General features: G+C 47.5%; 1 protein-coding gene across 2 annotated transcripts in view; it reads left to right on the plus strand.

Moving 5' to 3' along the window:
- Positions 1 to 326: 326 nt before the first annotated feature.
- Positions 327 to 19,615, plus strand: part of SLC8A3 (solute carrier family 8 member A3) — a 112,766-nt gene continuing 93,477 nt past the window's right edge. Inside the window, exons 1-2 of one of the 2 annotated variants that reach the window (XM_082283045.1) lie at positions 327 to 425; positions 600 to 850. The gene's annotated coding sequence lies outside the window, so the exon portion shown is untranslated. Of the gene's footprint in view, positions 426 to 599; positions 851 to 19,615 lie in introns of those variants that run through there. The other variant, XM_082283046.1, reaches the window with a different exon arrangement.

Raw genomic sequence — 19,615 nt, forward strand, 5'->3', positions numbered from 1 at the left:
TCCCCGCTCAGTGAGTGTATATCTCTATCTATATATACCGATGGAGACCTCATAGAGGTGTGTGTGTGCGTGTTACATGCAAGACGTGCTCTGCCTTTATTTATTTTGGAAAGGGTTTGCCTTGGTTTCACCGTGCCTCGCTGTAAACGATCTGAAAATCCCCCCCTGGATTCGGAGGAATAAATATGCATGGCTTGTAATTCTGTTGCAGCGCTCGCTCCCAGCTGATAGGTGACGTGGAGTTTGGAGGCTCGCAGATTGGCTTTTTGATTTGGCTTCTTGCTGCAGTTGTGCAAACCTCGCTGGCTCCCAGAAATCAGGCTCAGCGCTTTGCCGTGCACCGTAATGCTGGGAAGCCTGCACTGATCCCCGATGGTGTGAGCGCGGGAGCGGGGGAAGCCCAGCAGATTCAGTGGCAATCTGGGGTACAATCCATTTTCTCTTCCCCCCTCCCTCGACCCCCATTCATCTCCATCCTCCTCGCCCTCCTCCCTCTTCGCCAGATCTCCCTTCCCTCCCCAAACTCCACCACACGGAGCTGAAGATCAAGGCTGGTGGATTTATCAACATTTTACCTCCACCCCCACCCCCTTTTCCAGATGCACCTCCCCGCTCTCCCTGACAGCTGCAAAAGGGAGCACAGGTTTTGTAGCGAGCGAGGCAACTTGGACTGACATGCAAAGGCGAACCCCCCCGTACCCGCACACACCGTCGGTGAATCACCGGGAGATGCGATGAGCTCCCTTTAGGAACCGGAAGGATTTGTGTTGGGGAGCCAGCGGAGCCCCCTCCCCCCCCCATCCCCCAGCCCGACCCTCCAAAAAAAAAGTCAGGAAAGCCGGCAGAAAGGGTAAGTAAGGGGGTGCCACCCCTTCTCCGTGGGAGACGCGAGGTTGGCGGGCAGGTGTCCTGCTGCCAGTCGGGGCTCTCTGCCTTGCACGCGAATGGCCGTGGAGCGGGGGGTGCCGGGGGAGTGGGGGGACGAGAGCTCTTTGCCGGCTCATCTCCCGGGATAGCGGGGGGAATTAGCGTTGCCCAGGCGCTGGGAGCTCGCTTCATTCCCGCTGCCTTCCCGGCGCCGTGGCAGCTCCGTGCCCGTGTGTGTGTGTGAGGGGGGTGCGTGTGTGTGTGTGCGCTGCGGAGGGAGGGCTTTGCCTACGGCGCGGAGCGGGCGCTGCGGGGTGGATGCGCGCCGGGGAGGGGGCGCCGGGCCGGGCCGGGCGCTGCGGGGCCGGGGCCTGGCGGAGCGGGCGGGCTCCGGCGGGGCGTGCGCGGCAGGAGCTGCCCGGTCCCGCGGCACCGCGCGGCCGCCCCGGGATCCCTCCCGCCGCCGGGCAGGGGTGCCCCGGTTCGGCGGCGCGGCGCGGCCCGCAGGGATGCCGGGGAGCCGGGGGGGGGTGGCTGTGCCCGGGGCTGCCAGGCGGGGGAAGTGGCTCTCATGCAGTGCTATAAATTTCCTTTTTAAAATTCCCCCCCCCCCCCAATTTAAATTTCCTTTAAAATTTTTTTTCTTTTTTTTTCCCGCGGGAGAGACCGGGCCATCCCCGGCCGCGGGGCGGGGGCGCCGGGGCCGCCGTCCTGGGCAGCTGTCGCGCTCCGTCCGCCGGGGCCGGCTTGTTTATCCCGGGTGTCAAATATAGCTGCTACGCCAGGCGCTGCCCTAAATAGGGCACGGGGCCGCCGGCAGGCCCGCAGCCCCCCATAGCAGGGGGACAGGAACTCTACACACACACATGCACACGCATGAGAGCTGACCTAAATGTGGGCTCATTTCATACTCTGCCTCTCTCCCAGCCTTGCTTCAGGGCTTCATATTTTTTCACCTGTGTCTAAAGTATCGATCACCCTGGGTGAGAGATGAAACCATTGCAGTTGGTTTTGGTGTTTTTTACTGTTATTCTAAAACGTGAGGCCATGGCCATTTCCCTCTCTGCCCCCTCCAATGGAGCTGTAGTGTAATGGTTGGGTTCCTGACTTATTGGGTAGTTCCTTGGCTTGTTCTGGGGATTTTACCCTAAAAATCTGTTTCAGATTTAGGGGGAAACACTGAAGGGACAAGGTGAGAATGGGTGCCTTACACACATCTTTCCCCTCTTCATGCTTATATATGTGTGTTCCTTTAATTCCACACATCTCTGTATAAAGCAAAAGGGTGATTTTGTTGAGCTGGTTTTTTATTTCTGGAGATGACAGGACTGGAAGACTTAGGTAACAGTCAGTAGCACCTTCCCATTCAGGAGTACTCATCCTGTGCTCCCTGGGAGACTGGCGGGAGGCCCAGGACAGCAGAGCTGGCTTTGGGGAACACAAGGCACAGAGGCCTTGAAGGTGCTCTGTAGGTTTGGTGCAGCAGGGAAAGGCATCACTCCTCCGCTGCACAGGCATTTCTAGGGAGTCCCTAATCCTGCTCCATCCACTGCTGTTGGAAGCATTTGTTTACCCTGATCATGGTTTAGCTGAGAAAGTCACATTTGGTGCTCATGTTTGTGCTTCTGTGTTCAACTGGAATGAGACTTGTTTCCTGAATAGAGGTAGTGATGTTGAAAAAGAGCATGTCCAGCTACTGCCGAGGGCTGGCTGGGGAGGAGCGGGAGCAGCCCAGGAGCCCTCAGTTCTGCCATGAGTGTGCAACATGAGGTAGATTGGCTACCCCATGTTGTGAATAGAAGGGTGTAGTATCAACCAGTGTGGGGAAGAGATGACTGATGGGGAGCCTTAGGCAGAAGGTGCAGTACAGCAGTCTGGTGTTTTTTTTTCCCTAAAGCCAAAATGGGTAGTTTAAGCATTGCTCAAATGCCCAAGGTAGGGCAGACTGTAGTAATCCCACTGCTGAGGTCCCAAGTAGGCAGTGGAAATGCAAGTATGCTTCTGGTTTTGCATACCTCCGGTGTACTGCTTAAGTACATTTCAGGCCCCAGGTCTTATTTGTATCACTAATAGTATTTCGCTTCCTGCTTGGGGATTTGGTAAGGACATGGTTGCAATAACTACTGGGTGAGAGGGAAGGCAGATTTGTAGCCATCCTAACGCCTCTCTGTGTTGCACTTGTTTTTACAGAGATCGTACTCTTGCTCTGCAAAGCTGCCACCTGACAGGGTGGCACCTGGGGTGGCAGATGCCATCATCAGGTGGGACAGTCCTTTCCATTGCCCTGGGCAGTGTGGGAAGCAGTCTTCAACACTAGCACCCAGAACAGGAGAGCACATGTGGAGCAGTACTAAGCACAGCCTGGATAATGCACTGTTCTGTGCTCCACAGGCTCTTGCTGGGCCAGTGTAGGGCAGGAGCTGCCCTGTCTGATCCAGTCAGACTGGAGCAGACTGTGTTGTTGGGAGTCATGGAGACTTGTTCTGCATGGCAATCTTAGGATGCTCAGGGCACTGTTCCTCAGCTTGGCTGGCTTGGAGGAAGGAAAGAGGTGCCCAGGGATGAATCCACCCTTCCTGCTCCCTCTGCTTTCCTCTGAAACTGGTAGGTTTGAAGTCAGGGAAGGTCTGAGCTTGGCAGATGCTAGGGTGTTGCAGGTTGTACAGGTAGAGAGATTGCTAAGGGCCTAGGCTGACCTGCTGCTGTGCTGTGCCTGATCCCTTATTTTCAAAGGGTCTTTCCTGTGAGAGGCATCCTCCATCCCCAAGACAGGGCAAGGCCACAACAGCATGTGTCAGCACTTTTATTAGAAACCAAGTGAAGATGTATTCCCTTCGCCAGTATTTTCAAGTGAAGCACTATACAGATAAATGGTCTGTCTGTCAGGGTTTTGTTTGCTTGTTTTAAACAAACAGCACTAGTCTCCTCCCCTAAGCTTCCCCAATGACCAAGTGGCATTGACAAATAGTTCCTTGTTCTTTGTTGCTGTCATGTTTCAGATGCCTTTCATGTGCTTCACAGTTAAAAAGATGGCTTTGATTGCTGGCCAATTTTTTTTTTTTTTTATAAACCAGGCAGTAATATCTAATTCTATATTTAAAAAAAAAGTGAAGGAAATGAAATTACTATGACAAAAACATCTTCTTAATAGGGAAAAAAAGTCTCTGAAGCCAGGAAATTGATAGTTGTGATGCTCCATCTACCATCACCCACTGTGTTGAGGTACTGTGGCATAGATTAATGCTATTGTTGATTTACCATTTAGATAACGGTAGCTCCTAAAGGCATCAGCCTGGTTGGGGGCCCATGTTTCCAAGCGCCATACAGATGTCTAGTAAATTACAGTCTTTGTCCTGAAGAGTTTCATGCATTGAAAGATACATGAGATGATAAGCCGTTCTTGGGGAACCTTTAGAACCCCTCTGCTGCTGAGCTCATGGTCCTGAATCGGCTGATTTCAGTGACGTGGGGTCACCTGTGGGTTTGGGGCTGGAGCGGAGCTCCAGCTCATGTCCCTGCTTACCTGCAGAATGAGATCCAGGAAGCACCTTAAGTCTCCTGCAGCTTCAGTGGGCTTATGGGCTGCTTGAGGACTAACATGGTATAGACTGTAGCTGGCTTCTCTTCTTCCCCTCTGCCTTAATGCTTTAAGCTGCAAGCTGTGGTTGAGGGCCATCACAGATGTGACTGCTGAAGTTCAGCATGATGGCCTCCCAACCTCCCCACGAGGCACTTATTTTGCAGGGTTTTGCAGGAATAACAAAGCATGAGGAGCAGGGATGCGTCATGCCGTTCTGAAGGCAGCACCACCACCCCGTCCTGTCGGTGTCACAGTGAGACCCAGGTGCCATTGTTCCTGTAGTACAGCATCATAAAGTAATTAGTTTGCCCCATAAGACGCATTTATAAATAGGTGATGATCATGCCCCCATGCTCCTTCAACTCTCAATTTTCTGGTAATTCTGTCTTTAAATCCGCTTGCTGGAGCCTTTGATCACACAGTCGAGCTGTCATTGATGTCTCTGACAGTTGACATCATGGGAGAGAAGGGAGCTTAGGGCTCTTAACATTTCTTTTATGATAGCTTGTTTTCTAATGAAACACTCCAATGAGGATTTTCCATCATAATAAAACAGGGAGCTCTTCTAGAGCACTCAGATTTAGGGAGAAGCTTCTGTTTCCATTCACTAGCAGATTATTTCAAGGCTACAAAACTGAGCTTGCTCTGTTTGCTGCCTTCCTGTACTCTGCTGTCTTTTTACCTAAGCCTCCTAACTCAGGACAGCAGCAGAGACAGCCAGGTCAAGAGCAATCAGAAATACTAAATATCCTATGCTGCTGGGCATGTTTTGCAACCAGTGAGGTGCCAAGGAGTTTTAGAAACTGTAGACAGATGAGTCTGCACTGGCATTGCTTTCATCTCCTCTCTCCTAGGCTGGTACTTGGAGGCTGTCTCAAAGCAAACAGCAGCATCGCAGAATACAGTTTTAATCAAAAGAAGTGTAGTGAGGCAGGGATGTACCTGCGAGAGGGCACTTAGATCTGACTGCTGAGGTTGTGTTGAAGGTGACATGTCCAGGAGTGAATGTGGGACTCCAGTGCTGACAACACAAGGTGCCCTGCCAGTGTGTTCATATGCTGCATGCTGGTTGGAAGCTCGTTTCCATCCCCGGAGCAGGGGCAGAAGCAAGGGAGGGTTAGAGCATGTCTGCACATCACTCTGCAGTCAGGCTGCCACTCACTCTGGATGTGTCCTAGCTCCCTTCAATGTGAGTAGTGCTAGGAGAGAGTCTGTCTCCCAGACCAGGGTCCAGGCAGGCTGTGAAATCCACCACTGCCCCAGTGCCACAGCTCCCCCCACACAAATTAGCAAAGGCAGCACAGCCTCTGCCTTGCACTGGTGAGGGTACTTGGAATAATGCTCAGTGTGAAGAACCTGTCCTTTTGTTCTCCATACTGTTTACTGTCAGGAAGATTTGTCTTGGGTCATTAAGGTGTGGATGTCTTGGTATTTACCACCTTGAGGGAGGCCTTCCTTGTTGGGAAGCAGCATCTTGATGTTGAGCTTCAAGTTCACCTTAATAAGCACCCTTATCCTCCTCTCTGGTTTTGGTTGGGATTATGCAGTGACTCTTGAACATGCATGTTAGTTGGGAAAAATGGATGTGTCTCTGTGCTTGTGTTGCACGACAAGGCTGTTCCATGGTCCAAGGGGTGTTACAGGATTCACTGTTGCAAGAGGCAAACCTGCCTCTGCCCATATAGCTAATGCACTTGCCATACTTGTCATCTGGACCTTGTTTTCTACAGCTTTCCCACCCTGGCTGCTTGTTTATGCTCCTGTCCCACCCCTGCAGGATACTGGCACAGTGGCACGTGTGTCCAGGTGGTGAGTTCAGCTTGCTTTTCTGCCAGATGGATTCCTGGTCCTTATTCACGCCCTAGCCATGCCAACAGTTATGCCAATAACAAGGGGAGAGCTAGAGCAGAGCGGTAACAAATGACCAGAGGTGGAAAATGTTCTGGTTGGCTTAAGAAGCCCTGCTTCCACCTGTGAAGCTGCTGCCTGAATTGCCTGCAGCAGTTAAGGCTTGGAGTTGGTTCAGTCTTGAAGTCTGCACTTGATGAAACGGATAGTACTGAATGCAAATTAGTTGCAAAGAATCTAATAGTGATGGGGTCTGCAAAGCACTTCTTAACCTATTAAGAGGCACAAAAAGCAGGAAAAGAAGAAATTTTTTATATAAAATCTTCCCAAGAACATGCACAGGGGTTGATCCTGATTAAAAAAAAATCAGAGGGTCTAGGCTAAGGTATTTCTCAGATGCAACATGTCAAATGGACTCAGGTTTTTCAAGAAGAGAATAAAATGAGAACTTCCCCTCTGCTCTAAATTCTTTCAAGTCCCTTGAAAGCTTCACACTAGCGCTCAGCACTTCATCAACAGCAATCTCTCCATGTTGAAGCCTCCAGACTGCATTCCCTGGGAGTGCAAGTGGGAGCAGTGCCAACTGTTCTATTAGGTTTGCACCCACGAAACCCACTAGCAAGGGAGGACCTGTTAGTGTCCTGCTTGTCCTCACGGGACCGCCGCGGGCTCAGTCTGTGCTGCTGCCGTGCGCTCGCCGCGGGTGCTGCACTTGGCTGGTGTGAGAGTCCTGGGGAGGCTGCTGGCCTCGGTGCTAACCGGGGCCCCGTGTGAGGACCTAGGGACCAGAGTGAGATGGAGCTCTCAGTGTTGTTGTCTGCCAAGGTGTGGGGCAAGGTGGCTCTCTGTGTACTTTTCCTTTGCAAAGGATTCTGATGAGGGATAATGACTTGATGCTGCTTTTGTTTTGGCAGCCCCTAGACAAGAATGAGCCTTTCAAAGCTTGGGTCATAGGAGGCAGGCAGAGGGAATGCTGCTGGAGTTAGCTGTGATGGGGTATTCTCCTGTGTAAGTGTTTTGGAGATGGGTGCACTAGACACTGGCCTCTCATAAATTATCGCCCACTCTGACTCTTTAAGCCTCATTTTTTCATTTCATTTTAACCTTCCAGAGTAGTTTCAGGTTCACTTCTTCTAGTAAATGTTTCCTCTTCTCTTAACTTAAATAATCCATCTCCCCAAAGCTGACCTGACGGATGTTTCCCCCGCAGTGACCCTGCGCACACAGCACACTTCATGAAACCCTGGCTTCCATGGGGGAATGCAGCACCAGCAGTGACCCTGCTGGTGTCCCAGCTAAAAATAAAGCCTGTCCCTCCTGGCAGTGTTGGGGTTTGCTTTTAAGTAGGTAGGCAGTTTTACCCATTGGCTGCAGTGTGTTCTTGTGCCAGGCAGAAGGCACAGCTTAACCTTCAGAGCATGATGGAGCTGCCTCCCCTCTGGGGAATCACACCAGGAGACTGAAGGTGAGAAGATGCTCTGCTGCACTTGGTGCACCTACGTCACTCCCAAAATTCTGCTGGCTTGCCTGCTGCCTGTCTAGATCCATCTCCTTGCTGCTTTGTGCATCGTAGTGAGTCACACATATCCCTCTTTCCCCGAGCCATGGCCTTTTCCTGCCTCTGCTTTTCCTTCTTAAGTATATAGATTTCTTCATGATTCGCAGTAGCTGCCCCAACTCCGGACTTCCCTCAACAACTCCATGCCTTCTAGCTTCCCAGTGTTCTAACAGCATCACTCACAAATTCAATCTGCAATCTGCCACGTATCCTCTGTGCCTGTCTTCTCTCAGGTCCATGTGGGCTTGGCTGCTGGGACAAAGCAAGAGGCTGGCCCAGGCAGGGTGCAGATGCTCAGTTAGGGAGGGCCTTTCCAGCTTTTGCTGTTCACACACATTAGCAGTTTTCACAAACACCAGTGAGGCTGAACTATGCACTGGAGCAAGAGAAGGGATGCATCCTGTCTGGTGGATCTATGGGTATTTTCAGTGTTCCCTGCACATTCCTGAGTCTTAGAGTATTTAATTTATCTCTTACAGCATTGCGTTCCACAGATTGTGCAAATGCACAGCATAGAGTTAAAGAAGTTTCTAGTGCTTGCTAGATAAAATACCCTGAGTCTGTGAACTTTCTCTTGGTGTTGGCCTTGAGCTTCTTTTGGCTTGGTTGACCACCTCCATCCCTCAGACCAAAGCTAATTTCCCAAAGAACGCTGAGGGGAGGGGACATGGGAGTTATGTTGGGTTGTGCAGTATTCCAGAAACCTCATGTACTTACTGTTGCAAAGAGAGCATGAAGAGGTGGTCTGGTCATAATTTGCAAATACCTGTGTGGGAGCCAACAGCTACCAGGTATTGTGGCCTTGCTGCAATCACCCCAGACAAAGGGGCCATGGTCTTGCTAGCTGGGTTTGGGAAGGACCACAAGGGTGCTGTGGGAGGAGGGGTCAGGGGAATGATCCAGAAGTGTTTCTATGTGTATCTGCAGAGATCAGAGGTCAGGGAGAATGGCCAGAGGAACGATGTCTGCTGAGTGGAGGGTTGTTTTGATACAGATCTCAAATTCATTGAGTACCCACTTTTATTCACTTGTCTGCTCACTGAACTCCCACTGCAAAATGGATTAATTTCAAGGCTTTTTATGTCTTGAAAAGTGACCATCATTTTGTCAAAGATCTTTTGTGCTTGTTCTTTTACCTGTTCATGTCACTGACCTGAATGCAACTAATGGTGGCTCTGCTTGGGATAACACTCTTCCTGTCCCATTGCTCCTCACTTGCTGGTGTTAGGGGACTGTTGCTTCTGTTTTGGCAAAGCATTTGCCTGTGACTTGTGACAGGTTTTCCAGATGACAGGAGCTCCTGTCACCAGCAATGTCAGGAAGAGCTGGGTTCAGGACACCACCACAGAAGTATGGCTGGGCATGAGAGTCTTTCTGGGCTGAGGCAGGAGGGGTAGGGCATGAGTGTTTAGCTGGGGTGTGAAAACAGGCTCTTATTCCTGCCTCAGCTCTTGCTCACGTCAGTCCTTCACTGGAACTTGCAGCAAGAGTGGGACCCTGCAATTTTCTTGCTGTAGCAGGGTCTTAGGAGAGATTTGGACTTGAAAGCAAGTTAAACACATCTCAGTTTTAATCTTCTCTTTGCAGAAAAGGATGAAAAGATAATTTCTGCTGTCCCTGTCCCCAAAGGGGACTCAAGCTCCTGAGTAAAACTGGTGGAGATATGGACTACTAGCATCCATAATGGAGGCTGTGCCCCTCAGTGGCAGGATAGAAGCTGTCCTCTTTTTTCCCTGGTGGCTTAAATAGATTGCACAGAGAGTGCTGCATGGGATGAGTGTGTTATTCAAGCACACGCATTCAGCCAGTGACTCCTGTCATTTTACCTCCAGGATATGGCACCTCATGTGCTGATCCAAGGTGACACCGGGCACATGGTGGAGGAGAGAGACTCCAGGCCTTGTGTGCTGCAGCCAGGGATTGTGGGGGGAAGGAGAATGTTCTCCTTCTCTTGTCTGGTTTCAGTGCATTTGGCTGAAGTGGTCATCTCCCATGACTCAGCTGCTGCTCCTGTTGGCAGGACTAGTTGTAGCAGATTTGGGGCCAGCATGGAATATTGGGAGGAGGGAGGATCCAGGGCAGGATGGACAGGAATATAGTTGTATGGAGGAAGTAGGAAGATGCCCCCCAGCTGCTGTGTGTGATGTGGGTTGTGAAGAAGAAATAGATGAAGGTTTTTTTTTGGAGGTTTCTGTTGTATGAAATGTTGCCAAAGTTCCTCAGGCAGCTCTTTCAATATAATAAGCTGGCTCTGCTGACTGGGGCTCACTGGACCTATGCTGATTTATGCCAGAGAAAATCTAGTCCTAAGTACTCTATTCCTCTTCTTTCTTGCCAGCCCTCCTCTTATGGTATGCAGATTGACTAGGCTGGAAAGATAGTTCTAATTTTTAAGATGACTTTGTGTAAAAACAGGCTTTTGGAGGGGAGGGTTAAGGGCAGGAAGCTGGTGTAAGTGCATGCTCTGAATACCAGGAAAATGCTATTTCTTCACTTTGGAGATAAACAACAGTATGATTATTATATATGTTGCTAGAAAATTCTTCTGATACATGATGCCCTGCATCCAGTTTTCAAATGTTCTGCACTGGTATCTAAGTTAAGACTTGCTGACTGCTGGGAATTGGGAGAGTATCATTGCAGGCATGTTTGAAATGACAGGGGAGAATCTCATTCTTTTCAAACAAAGTGCTTTGTTGTATGCGCTGCCCCCAAGCTGGCAAACGCATATAGGTAATCTTGATTTTTTGAATCTTCTTAATGGACCGAGTCATGAATTTACCTGGCTTAGCCCTATGACATCTGGGTATGGAATCTGCCAGCGCTCCTGATAGGAATCAAGAAATAAACTCTTTGGAGAAAACAGCAGTAGCCTCTCATAGTCATCTGCTTGATTTTCTGCAGGATTTTTAAATCATGTTTTGGTGTCCAGTGGAAAATCTGTGATTTCAATGGGTTCCAGCTGCCCAAGTGGGTTAAAAGGAGCTGCTTCATTAAGCTTCTAACCACCCTTTGAAATGTGATCCTTTGCAACTCCTTCGGGGGAATATCTGAGGCACACTGAGACCATGGATGAGGCAGAGGAGGAGGTTAGTACGGTTGTAATGGTGAGAAAGAAGATGTGGTTATTGAGGGTGTCTAGCTCCAGACAGTATTTCAGATTACCTGCCCTTGGCAGGACAGAGCAGGGCAGCCAGCCAGGGAGGGCAGACCTGCACTTGGAACACAAACTGAAAGGAAAAAGGTGAATCAACCTGTCTGGTAATTCTGTAGTGAAGAACAAATTTCTGCCTGTCTTTGCTGTAGAGATCAGAGTGGCATATGGCTTCATACAGCCCACAGGGAAAGCCGTCAGAGGGTGGGGAGAGAAGAAATGGAGGTGGGGCAGCAGATAGCCTGGAGAGTGCTGCCACTTACTGTAATTGCCATAGCAGCTCAGCTTCCACTGTTTGTTGTCCATGTCATCTCTGCAATTACCATATGGTAAATATGACTTGAGTCTCTAGCAAATAACAGAGCTAATATTAAAAGAGAATCTGTAAACAGTTAGTGTATAAATGAACAAAGAGCAATAAACAGCCTGGACTTGTGAAGAATGAATTAATCATGGTGGATGCAAGGGCTTATTTTTTTAAGGCAGTTGCAGAATTAGCAGCTGAAAAAACACCAAAGGATTAAGATATCTGAATTGTCAATAAGAGAGATGTGGGGATATGTGGCAGTAAAGGGTGAGGGTGCTGTGTGGAGTCTTATTTGATAACTGTATTCAAATTGGGTGAATTTACAGGTTTTGGCACCTTCCAAGTGAAGTGGGAGGTATTTTGAGGATAACCCATAGCTCAGTGCATTTTTCTTGCCTCCTGCTGTGCTCAGATCTGCAGAAGCAGTGGGCGTGTTACAGTGTATTTCCCTCATCTCAGCTGGAGACCTTGACTTTTGGGATGAAACTCTGGAAATCTCTGTTTTCATTTCACACGTGCCAGTCAGCACTGTGCTCCCTGTGCCAGCCCCACTGTGCTGGGGACACACAGCAAACAGGTGGAGAGATCTTAAAAAGTGAGCAACACAGAGAGTTCCTGTATATCAGTCTTGATTCAACCTTTGTAACAGTCCAGTATCTCATGAAAACCTGCTGTACAGCAGAGCTGAGAGGCAAGTTTTCACTGCCTGGGCTCGGCTTTTCCTGTTGCAAAGAGAGCAGATCTGCTGCTGGTTTTGGTGAGAGCAGGCACTGAGCTATGGCTCTCCCAGATACCGGTCTGCTTCTGACTACCTCAAAGATGGAGAATCAAGAGGAGATGAAGATAAATGATTAAAGGGCAGCCTGGGCTAATTTATAGAGATTAAAATAAATTTGTGTGCTTTGGCCAAAGAAAAGCTGTGGAGGAGAACAGCTATTTACAAGTATCTGAAGCATGTAAATCTCAGACAGGGAGGAGAATGGTTGAGAGTGCTCCAAGGACACAATAATGAGAACTAGCAGCATAAATTTTCTTAATTTCATCCTAAATATAAGGAAGACGGCTAAAATCTCCAAGATAAATTACATCATGGTGGAGTCTCTATGGGAAGTTGTGGAAATGCCATGACTTGGATAATTTTACGACTTGGCTGGACAAAGTACTAGGAAATACTGGCCACAAGGGGAACAATGCAGTGGAAGTCCCTGAGGCATGGACCAGGCAACTCTTCTGTCTCTGGTCTAGCTACTCTGAAATAAGTGAAATCTGTGCTAATTAGGCTAAGTGAGGGCTTTTCCTATCTAATATGACAAACAACGACTTGTTTTTACTGCAGTAGTAAAGATGCTTTCCCAAGTGTAACCTTTTCCTTCTCCTCTCCCCTCCTGGTTTTCTGCCCAGTCTCCCACTGCCCCATTTGCTGCTTCTGCCTCCATTAACTTTTTAAATATTTTCTTTCTTACTGAGCCAGGAATGAGCCCTTCTGAACAGACTTGCGGAGGGCTTATACTTTCTCTTCTATGTGGCGTGGCATTTTTGGTAAAAACTCTTCTTTTTTTTTTTGCTGTATATAGACAAAAAATAATAAATTTTGTTTTTATTTTTCCTTGAAGGAGAAGCTAAGAAATAAACAGGCTGTTCCAGAGGATGGGAACAGTGTGTGCCCCAGCTCCTGGGATCAGCACCCAGCATGGCTGGCTGGTGGCTGTCCCAAGAGCCTGTGAGCCAGCCAGGGAAGGGCTCCCTGCCTGCCTACTTGTTGCATCAAATCCAGCAGCACAAAACAACATGATTTGTTTTGTTTGCCTCAAATAGGTGTTTTCTGTCGAAAACTTGTATGTTTCTTAACTAAGTCAGGATCTAAAGATGAGGTATGACTACACCACCTCTTCTCTTCTTATGTACCATTTTAGCCCACCTCTGTGTGCAAATAACTACGTGCTCTGCAGCACAAACGCACTGTTGACAACAAATCCTAGGGTCTTTAATTGTAGCAGTTGCAGATCTGTCACCAGAATGCTAAAGAAATGTCAGAGTTGCTGCTGTCATCTGTAGGATGCTGTGAGTCACTAGGAGATAAGTTGCACTCTGATGGTGGCACCTGAACCAGCAGTATAATATGTCTGTGAAGCAGGAGCAGTAAATAACGCACCCTGTGTGCTGCCATGGGCAGTACATAAAGTGTCTTTCGCTGACAAGAAGTTTTCCTCACTCTGCTGAAATGTTTTTCCCCTTCCCTCGCTGCTCCCCAAATGGTCTTCACTGCTCTTAATAAACCAGCAAGACAGTGTGATGAAAACCAGTGCCTTGAGGGCTGCAGCAGAAGAGCCAGTGCCTGGTGCAACAACCCCACGTGTTTCAGGTGTTCCACGTTGTCTCCTTAAGCTGCAGTCCATGGAAGAGGCAGGGGGACCATTGAGTGCGTGACCAAGTAACTCCACCTCTTTATTTCCCTCAACCTCCTAAACTTAAGAGGAAGAACTTCCAGTGTCTTCACTGGGCCTTTCACATCATGAGCATAAAAGCAGGAGTCTGGAGAATGTGGCTGAAAGTACCTGCCCTCTTAGTTTGGGGCCATTCATACTGGGAAGAATGGTGTGTTCACCTGCACTGGGATAAAAGCACCTAAAGGCTTTAATTGTGTTTAGAAATTACTCTAAATGCATTGGAAAGGCCGATGCTTGACGATCTGCCTCTAAATGAGCAATGAAGGCTTCCCAGTGACTTCTGAAAGGTCACAACAGTGACTTTTGCCAAATGCATGTGTCGTTGTCACTGAGGCACTGCGGTGACCTCCCAGTGCAGTTTGTACATGGAGTGAGTTTGCTCTGCGTTCCCATACACTGACACCTAGATGTGGTGGTCAAAAGCAGGCCTGGACCCCATGGCTGTGATTCTTACTCTCTTACTGTGTGGGTGACTGAGCACGGGCCCAGGTGGACCAGAGAGGTTGTGTTTGAATATCCTCAAATATATTTTTGAATATATTTTGAATATATTCAAAAGCCAGCTGGATGTGGTCCTGGGCAACTGGCTCTGGGTGGCCCTACTTGAGCCAGGGGCTTGAACTAGATGGCTTTCAGAGATCCCTGCTCTCTCCTGTGTGAATTGCCTGCTTGAAAGTCCTGGAAAAACAACAGTGAGATTGTGTACTATTCATGAAAAGGAAAAAGCTCATCTATATCTGAGCAGATAATACTGCCTTTTAAGCAGGAGGGTGCCCACTACTAATCTCTCTGTCAGCCTAAATACCAGGTTTTGTTTTTTGAATGTAAAAAAGGCTATGGTTCTGGGGAAAAAAAGAGTAACTCTTGCTGTCTCTCAGGCTGAGGAGTCTCAGACATGGATGTGTATGGGGAGTGGAAGAGCAAATACAGCGTGGCTCTGAAGGAGGCTGCACTACCCCATGCCATAAATAAGGACGGCTCTTACAGTGTGGCTGTGGCTGCCCACTGAAGGTTTTCTGCAGTGTCTGTTCCCTCCTATACATGTCTGTGTACAGAGCATAGACTGCAGCTCCTCTATCCATATATCTGCTATCCTATACAGATATTTTTCAGGTCAGGTGTGAGAAAGGAAATAAAATTCCTGGCCAGTCAAGTGCAGTCAGTGGGGCATTGGAAGGGGACAATTAAGTACAGGCATCTTTATGGGTTAGCTATTTATGCCCCTGCTTTTCCAGGAGTATCATGGATACTAAAATACAGAAAAACCAGCATGGACTGGTTCCCCAGGGCGAGTTGAGTGTTTGGAGGTTGCTCTAGCTGTACACAGACTTGTGCTCCGCTGGGGCCAGCCCCTGGGATCACCAACTGTAACTGGATCTCATAACTGCAGCATTTCTATAAGGAATTATTAGACTTGAGTTGTTATGTCAATTAACACCCATTTTAGAATGGTAGGTACTGCTCAAATTAGTAGAGACACCAGCTTGTAAATATTAAAGACGTGCTAAGAGAGCTGGTAGCTTTTTTTATGGTAGCTTTCTACACCATCTTGAGAGAAAACAAAGGCTCCTTTTGACACATACCAAGGGGATTAATCCAGCTAATTCTGGACTTTGGCATGTTTACTGTGAAGTGCAAAGCATCAAGCACCTACAGCTCTCTGCCATAACTTTTTCATTGAGCTGAACTGTGCGGATCTGTCATGGCCTAGACATGAGTTATGCTGCTGTTTCCCTCATAAAAACTAGCTGATGCAGTAGTAGAGAGGTAAACTACCTATTTGCTGTGTCATAACCTGTGTAAAGTCAGCTTGGGCTCCTTGGTTGTGCTCGTTTCAGATAGGCAGGTGTGTGTCATCATTCTGACAGTTTAAGGCCTAGTCTGTGTTGGAAATTTGTACTTCTCAGACAAAATGGATCTAATTATACTGCTGTGGCTTTTGGCTTGCAGGCACATCTTAACTTGCATTCTGGATACTACTCTTGTAGTGATGAGCAAAGGGCTCAGTAGCATTTCAGTGGAGACAATTGAAAAATAGACTTTGTTTTATATGAAATATTTTGCTGTGCTTTTATTTTGGGGGAGGGAGGAGTGTGCATTAGGTATAATACCTCCTCTGTGAAAACTCAGTTACTTGTGTTCTTTGGCAGAAAGGCTATAATTTCAGTTTTTGCTCATTGTTATAAAAAACCCTGTGTGTTCAATCAAAAAGCTTTTATGTGCTTTGGAACTGAGGAATGTGAAGTCATGTTGTTAAGCTGAGCCTTATTTCTGTCTCCCCCAGCTTTGGAGCGGGGCTGTAAGATGATGTCGATAGCAGTTCTGTATCTGCTCTGTGTGGGACAGATGCTTGTCAAGTGCATCCTGAGCTATCTCTGCCTGGCCCCAGTGCAGCACCCACGCCTGAGTGGGGCTCACCCCGCGCCAAGATCTAATCAGATGCCTTTCCTGGCTCAAGTCAGGGAGAGAGGATATATGGCCACAGATGTACTCCCATGTCTCATTTATTTGGGAAGTGGGAGGAAGAGGGGAAGCAGAGGAAGGTGCCAGAAAACCTAAGCTTATTTGCAGGTCAAATCCAAAGGTTTTTGTGACAGTTTAAGGGGAATTTTGCCTAAATCAGAAATTTGATGCCTTAAGAGGCCTCCTAGAAATGGAGACTAGACAGGAGAAAAGGATTAAAGGAGGTATTTATTTGAAAAGCCTTCAAAGGTACACCCTTTAAAGACTTAGGGGGTTGCCTTTGGTTTTGTATTTAATGAGCAGTGACTCTGGGAACCCGGCATGTAGAGGTTATGTATTATCAGCCATCACTGTGTTATGTTGCCTCTTGATTTAATTTCTTGTAAATGCTTCCTTTGACCTCCACTTGATGTCTTACCTTTAGAGTCATGCGAGAAGCTATATATAAAAAGCTAAATTATAAGGGATCAGTATAGTCTTGCCAGCTTTATGCCAAATACAAATCCACAATAGACAAACCATCAGTCTTCTGAAACTCAAGCTATTATATCATAGAATTGTCTCGTAGAACCATAAAGTGGTTTAGGTTGGAAGAGACCTTCATTGTGACGATCATGGTCCATACTGCCTTCTGGACTGTCATCAAAAATATTTCAAGAGTCATCTTTTTGTTTATGGGTTCTATTTATGCATTTATAGATCATGTGGCCATTGTCAACTCTTGTAGAAGGAGTTCCTTCTGCTAAAATAACTCCTATATGTCTTCCCAGAGCCTTGCTGTTGAACGCTTGCTTATCCTGGTGATGCTCACAGCACTTTGTCTCTCTTTTGCGTTGATTGATTGCTTTGAACTTACCCTACCAGACAGGGGACACTTTTGGTCCCCTAACTGCCTATTCCCTTATTTGTGTGTATTCAGTTTGGAAACAGTATTAGGGCAGAGACCTGTGGGAGAAAATGATGTCTGATAGCAAAGAGGTAGTGGAAATTATGATCCTCATGATCACCCAGTATCAATTAACTTTCTGCTGTTGCCGCAGCCTCCTGTTGTTCGCATCCCATAGGGCCAGGGCAGTGACATTGCTGGAATGACACCTCCCTGCACCAGATGTGCATGTGTTTTGTTGCACTGGTGTCAGAGGGGTGACACCGTGACGCCTCCTGAGTGCCTAGGAGTGACTCAGGATTGTGCTGCAAGGCCACCTGGAGGCTTGGTGCTCAGAGCAGGTCTCACTCTGCAGGTTGGCTCTGGTCATAGCCAGCCCTGCTGAGTTCAATGCTGCTGCTCAGAGGAGGAGTGGGGGACGTGTCTGCAGCACTCTGGGCAGGCTCTGGAGTTCCCCTCCACTGGTTTTTGGACTGAGTTTAGTAGATACATCTGAGGGAGAACTTGCACCTTGTGTAAGCAACCTTGCTGACCTGGAGCTACAGAGTGAGTTTTAACTCTTCTATCCTCCATTACCTGAGTGTTAAACTTTTATCTGAATGTTTTCTTCAGAGCAGTTTTCAAATTTAATGCTTTTATTCTGTTATAAAGCATTTTTGCCACAGTTCTCCATAGGGGGATAACCGCAAGAATTCTTAACTGTGTTTTTCAGATTGGTTAGGTTACTGTTTTTCATGTTAATGAACACATATTAAGATCTTATTAGACAGCATGGCTGTAAGCAAAGTTCCTGTTGATCCCACTGGGAAGTTTCATCTGTGACAAAGAATTGCATTATTGTGTCATTTTAGAAAAATGATTGTGACCTCCACGTGATGTTAAAGCAAGTGAAAATCAGCGAAGAAAAAATGTTCCCAAATTCTGAGATTTTAGTCTGCAACACATAGCCTGAATTTGGAGGTCCTAACACATAAACAGAGGCTACCCTGGTAGAGATTGTCTTTGAAATAATATATTATTAGTTTGATAAATAATAGTAAAATTACCTTCTGCTTAAAATTAAATTAAAAATTTAAGCCGAACTAGCAAGGTCCTGGAGTGTGTCGAGGAATACCTAGCAATAGAAGCCATCATGGCATTGCAGAAGGTAGACAGTGTTAATTACAGAAGTTGTTTGTCCCACGGAGAAGGAGGTTGGTGGTAGCAGTGATTTATTTCAGAGGGCAGTTTAGTCATTGCGCTATTCCTAGACAATGCTCTGAATTTAAGTGATAGTTAGACTCCTAAATTATTTTTGAGACCAAATTTAGGTGCTTGAGTCACTTATATGTTCTTGAAATGACTCCTGTCTTTCTGTCAGCCATTTTTACATGGCTGATCTTGGAAGACACAGCACCCACTGGCTGTGGTACAGTTAAGTAGGAGCTGGGAGCTGAAAGTGTCAAGAGGTTGGTGGATACCTGCCAGCAGTTGCAGTATGGAAAAGGATGATCTGATGTGCCTGGGGTGTTTTTGGAGCTGCTGTGCTCATGCAGCTGGTCTCTGTGTGCACCTTGCGTCAGAGGCACCTGGAATGTGTCATCTTTGCTGTCGTGTGCACACATCTACCTTGCAGCCTGGAGATCTTGGGCTTGCGGCTTATAGTCACCCTGTGCATGTTCACTGACCCTTTCTCAGAGGTTTCCTAACACCCTGCAACCAGAAAACTAGGCAAATACCATGTAGAGAAGGAAGAAGGACAAAATGGGAGCATCAAACTGAATCTAAGTCATATGTGCTGGCCAGTTCAGTCCTCCCTGTGACCCTGAGCAGGCAGTGGGGTGTTTTAGCGAGACTTCAAGGCTGGGGCTGGGACTAACAGCCCTCACTGGGGCTGAGGTCCCTCTGATCCCTGGGAGCTCGATCAGTCACTGGGGCTAGGGGAGACAGGAGGATAGATAAGTAGGCATTGGAGTGGGAAGTTATGTAGGCGAACGTGGGAGAATCTCACTCTTCTGAATTAGTCCACATAGCATGAAGAACTGTATTGTTTTTTAATATCAAGGGTGTCAGATATGGATTTGTGATCCTGATACTGCATAATCAATTCTCTCCCCTCTGCTGTGCTCTGTCAGGAACAGTTTTGTTCATTTGCAGTCCGTGCTCACGCTTTCCGTCCTGTTTTGCTGTCTTTATAGATTTTTATCTGAAAGTTGAAAATGTTTTTTGTTGATATTGGGAAGATTGCACCCGCTTTTGGAAACAGGCAAGCGACACAACATGATGATAAAATAGCCATTTGAGATGCATTTATTGCTGCTGATAACACGATAACGTTGTCTGGAATATTTACAGTTCAGAGAGGGGGGGGATCTCCTCAAGTGTTCAGGAGCCAGTTCATGTCTTTGAACTACTGTCATCTGAAGTTTAGGCATCTGCTCTAAACTGCCTGACTGGGCACCCTCTGGAGAGAGCGGAGAGAGTTCTGAAGGGACATAATCTCTTCTGGAGATGTGGGTCAAATAC

Source organism: Coloeus monedula, assembly GCF_965178545.1.
Source record: "Coloeus monedula genome assembly, chromosome: 6".
In the NCBI taxonomy this organism is placed as follows: Eukaryota; Metazoa; Chordata; class Aves; order Passeriformes; family Corvidae; genus Coloeus; species Coloeus monedula.